This window comes from Acomys russatus, chromosome 5 (assembly GCF_903995435.1).
Source record: "Acomys russatus chromosome 5, mAcoRus1.1, whole genome shotgun sequence".
Classification (NCBI taxonomy): Eukaryota; Metazoa; Chordata; class Mammalia; order Rodentia; family Muridae; genus Acomys; species Acomys russatus.
This window is the reverse complement of record NC_067141.1, coordinates 26323896-26331012: the sequence shown is the minus strand read 5'-3', so window position 1 is coordinate 26331012 and position 7117 is coordinate 26323896.

Here is a 7117-nt window from a genome sequence, read left to right as displayed (position 1 = left end):
AGTTAGAGCTATAGAGCAAAATTTGTCTCAGAATTAGAAGAAAAGAAGAGGAAGAGGAGGAGGAGGAAGAGGAGGAGGAGGAGGAGGAGGAGAGCTGCCGACAGTTGACTTGGAAGGCACCAGTTCCTTTGGAGGGCCGGGTGAGAGTCTTCCAGCTCCAGGTAACTGCCAGCAACCCTTGACTCAGTCTCATCACTCCGATCTTGTCTCTGTCTTGACATGACCTTTGTCTCAGAACACATCTACTGCTGTCATCCCCCATCCCTACCCGTCCCCGCCCGTCACAGTGCTGGGAATGGAACCCAGAGCCTCCAGCTCGCTCAGCAAGTGCTCTACTCTGAGCCCCAGTCACCTGCCTTTCTCTTATAAGGACTTATGTGACTTAGGCTGTCACCCACCTGGATGACCCTCTTACCAAGATCCTTAACTTTGTCAGACTTGGGAAGAAAGACCTTTTTAAATACAGAGTCCCAGCAGGCAGTGGTGGCACACACCTGTAATTCCAGCACTCAGGGTGGCAGGGGCAGGAGGATCTCAGTGAGTTTGAGGCTAGCCTGGTCTACAAAGTGAGTCCAGGAAAGCCAGGATTACACAGTGGAACCCTGTCTCCAAAAAACCAATAACAACAACAACAACAAATAAATAAATAAATAGATAAATAAATACAGGGTCCCGTTCACAGGCCCCAGGAGTTAGTAGGTGTTGTTTTCAGGGCTACTATCTCCCTCCCACGGAGAGCAAACACCACTGCTCTATCACCCCTGGGGAACCTTGGGTCACAGCTCTCAGAAAATATAGTCGGATGCCCATAGACTGGATAAGCTGCTTCACTCTGCCTTGACAAGCCCACGCCCAGGGGAGGCAAACAGCGGACTGGGAGAGAGGCAGAGAACCAATCAGGTGAGAAGAGCTGCCCCAGGCCATCAATAAAACACAGCGAAAGGCCAGGGCTTAGTGGCACATGCCTTTAATCTCAGCACTCTAGATGCAGAGGCAGGCGGATTGCTATGAGTTCGAGGCCAGCCTGATCTACAAAGTGAGCCTAGGACAGCCAAGGCTACATAGAGAAACCCTGTCTCGAACAACCAAAAAAACAAAAAACAAAAAAACCCACAGCAAACAGCCAGGAACACCTTGTCTGCTAGATCGGGGCATTAGAAATGGACACAGACCACAACCAAAGCCACGGGGACTTCAGACAGGGTCACCATCGGAGTTTCAGTGGCCTTGGATGGGCTGGTCCTGGAGAAGCACAGCTGTAGTCCTAGGCTATCGTGGGCTACATGACTTTATCTAACTGAAAGAAGAGTGTAGTCCTGGAAGAACTTCAAGTAGGGTTCTATATTGGGGGCCAGGGTTTCAGGACAATGGACAGGGAGAAATAGGGGCTGATCAGGTGTCTGCTGAGACCACAGATAGGCTGAAAGTCTCTTCTTAGTTCTCAGGTTTTGTGCCCTGGGAGGTGGGGACCCTGAGTCCTGTCTGGATAGAGAGGTCAGCAAGTAGTGCCCAGTGAGACCCAGAGCCGATGCGCAGGGACCAAGTCAGCAGCAGGGCCTTCAACCTGTCTTGGCCAATGGCATCTTATGGGGAGTGAATATAGAAAATAGGCAGCCATGGTAGGCAGTGTGGTGCACTTTAATCCCAGCACTCAGGAGGGAGAGGCAGGTGAATCATTGTGAGTTCAGGGCTAGCCTGGTCTATAAAAAGAGTTCCAGGATAGCCAGGACTACTCAAAAGAAACCTTGTCTTGAAAAGCCAATTTAAAAAAAAAAGGGAGAGAGAGGGGCAGCCAGGGATACCGCAAGTGTGGTCAAACTGGACAGATCTGGACACACCCATGTCAATGAGGACAAATAGGCTAGACAGAGCTGGAGGTTGACACTTGGAGTAAGTCAAGGGGACACCTGGCTAGGCTGGCCCTTGGTGGCAGGCATATTCTGACCCAGTAGGTTCCTGCAGTTGGAAAGCTGTGGTCTCAGCAGGCTCCAGGGTGTGATCCTTGCCCTGTCATGTGCAGGGGTAACAGCTGGGCCAGCTGCTCAACCGGGCCACATAGCATCCTAGTTGTGAAACCATGATTATCTCTACCTGTTGCAAAACATCCCTTGAAGTCACCTCACACCCTGGGGAGAACCACAACCTCCATGGTTCTGCCATGGACAGTGGCTGGCACCCAGTAGGGGGAGGTGGGATGTTCCCAAGTACTACAGAGACAGATTGAGGAAGACATTACTGCGGAGGATGCATGGGGAGGTGAGCTCCTCTGGGGGCTTCTACATGGAGTAACCAACCACCAAGTGAGGTTAGCATGTTTAACATGGGTGAGCAATCAGCCGGGACACTCTAGTGAGATCTGACATGTGGCTGTGAGCTAAATGGTGTCCCCCAAGTTTATATATCGAAGCCCTGAGCCCCAGTGTGACAGTGTTTGGGGGTGGCCCCTTGCAGGGATGGTTAGATTAGATCACAAAAACAGGGCTGTCAGGATCTCATGGATTCCCTCGTAAGAGGAGGAAGAGAACGGGCTGGGGAGACGGCCCTGTTGATAAAGTGCCTGGCCTGTAAGCCGGAGGATGGACATGGGTTCCTGCATCAGAATCCATGTGGAAAAACTAGGTGTGACTTTGCATACTTGTAATCCCAGAGCCCAGGTGGGGCACAGACGGAAGGATCCCTAGGGGTCACTCTATATAGGGGTCTTATAGGGGTCCTCTATAAGTTCATGTTGAAATGAGGCTGCTTGGTCACGTCATATTGTGCAGACCAGCTTTTCAGTGCGCCATGCCAGAAGACTCCTCGCTACAAACACTTTCTTACTCCATTTCAAGGGTGGAGGCTGTTCCTGCTCACCAGAGTGGCCCTACAAATACCACCAACTTCCCAGCACCACCCACACAGAACCTAGGCTGATAAATGACTAATTGCACTGAAGTAAGAATGGTATTGCCCCATACATTTATCAGGGTAAATTTAAACTGTTGTGGCACATGACATGTTAAAATCATTTCGGCCAAGAAATTACCAGACAAACTAGACCAAGGAAAGGGCAGAACTCCCTTGCCTGGAGCCCATAAAGTGGTAGACACTGAACACAACAGCCATGGGACAGCCCCACCAACTCGTCATCTGACACTCAAGTTATGTAGTAAGAATGACCACACAGAACACCCAACTGCCTCTGGGGCTTCAGCTTGGCTCCATCCTGTGTTGACGAAGCCCACTCAATGGCCACGTGCTGTCCATCTGGTTGACCTTGGAGCTGGCCCTGCCAGTCCTGCTCTGGGCTTCTGCCTCTGAAGCAGGCTACATCTTTGCTCTCCTTTTCCCAGGATCCCTCTCTCTCCTAGCCCCACCTATCTCCTGCCCTGCCCAGGTGGGATGTCTTTTTATTAAGCAAAAGGTGGGTCAGACAGCAAGCAGTAATTAGTATCAAAATACATCAGACCATCCCCCAACATCTCCCCTTTTCTGTCTAAATAAAAAAGGCCATTTTTAAAAATACACAGTAAATATAATTATGAAAAATTATAAAAACCAATAGGTAAGACTTACACACATAATTTTTAATCAAAATGTATTTGGCAAACTTGTAGAAAATATTATCTATTTTATCTTGGTAAATCTAAAGTTTCGAACCCAAATCAACATCTATTAAAGCTCAAATCTATCAACCTAAAAGTTTTTATCTAGACTTAAAAGTATCTTTTTAATTTTTAAACAACTAAGCTTAATTTTAAAATTAACTATCTGGTTTTTAGCCCCAGCAGAGACTTAAGAAGAATACATTTAACTACCTGAGTAAAAGGTTAGCAGCTTTCAAATGAAAAAACAGCAGAGGCAGTTTACTGCCTGAACAGACACACCCAAAACTCTCTAAAACATTGGAGCATTATCTTTAGCCCTTTGGCTCAGTGTATCTGACAGAAATCTTTGTGAGGCAGGAACCATTGAGGACTTGCTTACCCTGTCTTGCCAGAGTCTGGCCATTGACTCTGCCTGTATCCAAGCTTGTCTATTTTAGCCAGAATTCTGTCTTTGGGAGAAACAAGGACATTTTTGTCCAGTGGCTGTTTTCTCACACTCAAAGTCATCTCCACAAGGAGGTTCTTCAATGCTCATTATTTTCTTTAGGGAGGCTGGGTGTTGTCAGGACTTAACCTGTCTTATTGTCAAAGAATCTTTAAAATAATAAAAATATTTTTTGAATGTCATATTCTGTAGGTCTCTGAGGTTTTTGAAGATCTTATGTAACTATTTTACCATATCCATCTATAGAATCATCTGTTAAACCTAGTGTTAGACTCCGATCGCTTGAGTCTATTCCTGGAAGCCCGGTTGCGAGCCAGAGTCCGGAGTCAATGCAAAAGCAAAGGAATTTTATTAGGCCGAGTGTCGGGATCCACCAAACGCCGGGGAGATGGAAAGACCCCGTTCTGTAATGGCGAAGGGTTTAAATGCCCTTACAGAGGGCTGGAGAGATGGCTCGGTGGTTAAGAGCACTGCCTGCTCTTTCAAAGGACCTGGGTTCAATTCCCAGCACCCACATGGCAGCTCACAACTGTCTGTAACTCCAAGATCTGACACCCTCACACCAACACACAAAAATTAAAATTAAATAAAAATATTTTTAAAAAAGAAGTCATTTTGTTTTTGTTGTTGTTGTTGTTTTGAAACAGGGTTTCTCTGTGTAGCCTTGGCTTTCCTGGACTTGCTTTGTAGACCAGGCTGGCCTCAATCTCAGCGATCCGCTTGCCTCTGCCTCCCAAGTGCTGGGATTAAAGGTGCGTGCACCACCAAGCCCAGCAAGAAGTCATTTTTTTTTTTTTTAATTAAAAAAAAAAAACACCCTTACATGATTGGTTAGTTGACCTTTAAAATGATTGGTTACTAGTTATTTTATCCTTGATGGGGCAAGAGCTCAGCTTGGGACATCATGTGTTGTCAGGTGCTTGGGACAGGTATGAGGGTGTGGTTTTTCTCAGAAAGAATAGAATAGCCCTGAGGCCATCTCGGAAAGCACCAAGTGGCCAGGGTTGAAAAACAACTTTTCTATCTCTTCATTAGCATGTATATTCCTATATTTGACATGACCATGAATTGATCAACAGTTGCCTTGTATTACTTAACTATCTTAAACAGTTTACAATAACACTATCAGACTATTGCAAGTAAACTATGTATTAACTGAGCTGCATGTATACAATACCTTATGCTAGATAGAAATATAATGTGTGCAGAACAACACCAAATTTGAATTCCATTTCAATATATCAAAAAAATTTTTAAAGTTTTTAAAAAAGATTTATTTGATTTATTTATTACATATACAGTGTTCTGCTTGCATGTACACCTGCACACCAGAACAGGGCATCAGATCACATTATAGATGGTTATGAGCCCACTATGTGGTTGCTGGGAATTGAACTCAGGACCTCTGGAAGAGCAGCCAGTGCTCTTAACCGCTGAGCCATCTCTCCAGCCCCCCAATGCATCAAAATTTATCCTACTTTGTATTAATATACAAAATTCTATGTCAATGAATCAAAATTAACCCTATTTGTGAGTAACAAGGCCTCAAGTTGAGTAGATTCAATAATCTACTTTTTGTTCTATCATCCCTACAAATTATCTATAGGCCCAGCTAACAATCAACCAAGACACAGACACTTGTTATATTTTAAGATAGCCTTAGTTAACCTGGGGCAGGGCAGATATCAATCCTCTAAACTACCTCCCATAGTGGGGCAGGCATCGGATCCCTGTCTCAATCCCATGCCATCTGTTTCTAATAACTTCTACCAAGCTACCTCCCACCCATAATCCCAAATACTTGCTAATGTTCGTCATCTGGGCCAGATTCTCCATCCACACAGGCCATGTGCTTCTCCTCCATCTAACCCATGGTGGCCTTCCTCTCTTCACTTCAGGTCTCTCTCCTTTCTCCTCTTGGTGGTCCTTTCTTCTTCCTTTTCCCAGGATCCCTCTCTCTCCTAGCCCCACCTATCTCCTACCCTGCCCAGGTGGGATGGCTTTTTATTAAGTAAAAGGTGAGTCAGACAGCAAGCAGTAATTAACATCAAAATACACCAGACCATCCCCCCAACAACTCACTACGTGTGCTGGCTAGTTTCACCAGCTTGACACAAGCTAGAGGTAGCTGAAAGGAGGGAAACTCAATGGAGAAAATGCCTACAGAGGATTCAGCTCTAAGGCATTTTCTCAGTTAGTGGTTGGTGGTGGAGGGTCCCATTCATTGTGGGTGGGGCCATCTTGGACTCTATAAGATAGCAGGCTGAGCAAGCCTGTGGAGCAAGCCAGTAAGCAAACCCTCCATGGCCTCCATATCATCAGCTCCTGCCTCCAGGTTCCTGCCCTGCTTGAGTTCCTGTCCTGACTTCATTTGATGTTGAACAGCGATGTGGAAGGAGAATACACCCTTCCCTCCCAGCAATAGTAACCCTAACTAAAGTGCTTCGCCCAGCTTTTGAGATCCCCCAGAAAGAACCAGAAGACTCGAAGCCGCTGTAAACACAGAGGAATATTTAATAATTCAGCCCGAGCTGGTTCGTCCCTGACCCCAAATCAAAGGTCTTGGGAAGCGACCCAGACGCTGACCTGGGAACTTTTTGTTTGTTTGTTTGTTTTTCGAGACAGGGTTTCTCTGGGTATTTTTGGCTGTCCTAGACTTGCTTTGTAGACCAGGCTGGCCTCGAACTCACAGCGATCGCCTGCCTCTGCCTCCCGAGTGCTGGGATTAAAGGCGTGCGCCACCACGTCCGGCTCCCTGGGAATTTTTTTATAAGTTCCTCACCCCCCAGGGTCCCCTAAGCAGGGGGTCCTAATTAACATAAGGGGGCCTAATGTCCAAAAAAGGCACCAAGACCACTCATAGCTTAACTTTCTTTGTTCGCCATTTGCTCAGAGAAGTGTCTGTTTCTTAGTAATCCCATCTTGTGGGGGGGAGGGTAGTGGGGGAGTCAGTTGTTATCAAATAACGCTATCTCTGGTTGCAGCTGTGAGCTTGAATATCTCTCTCTCTCTCTCTCTCTCTCTCTCTCTCTCTCTCTCTCTCTCTCTCTCTCTCTCTCTCTCTCTCCCTACAAGAACTTTGTGA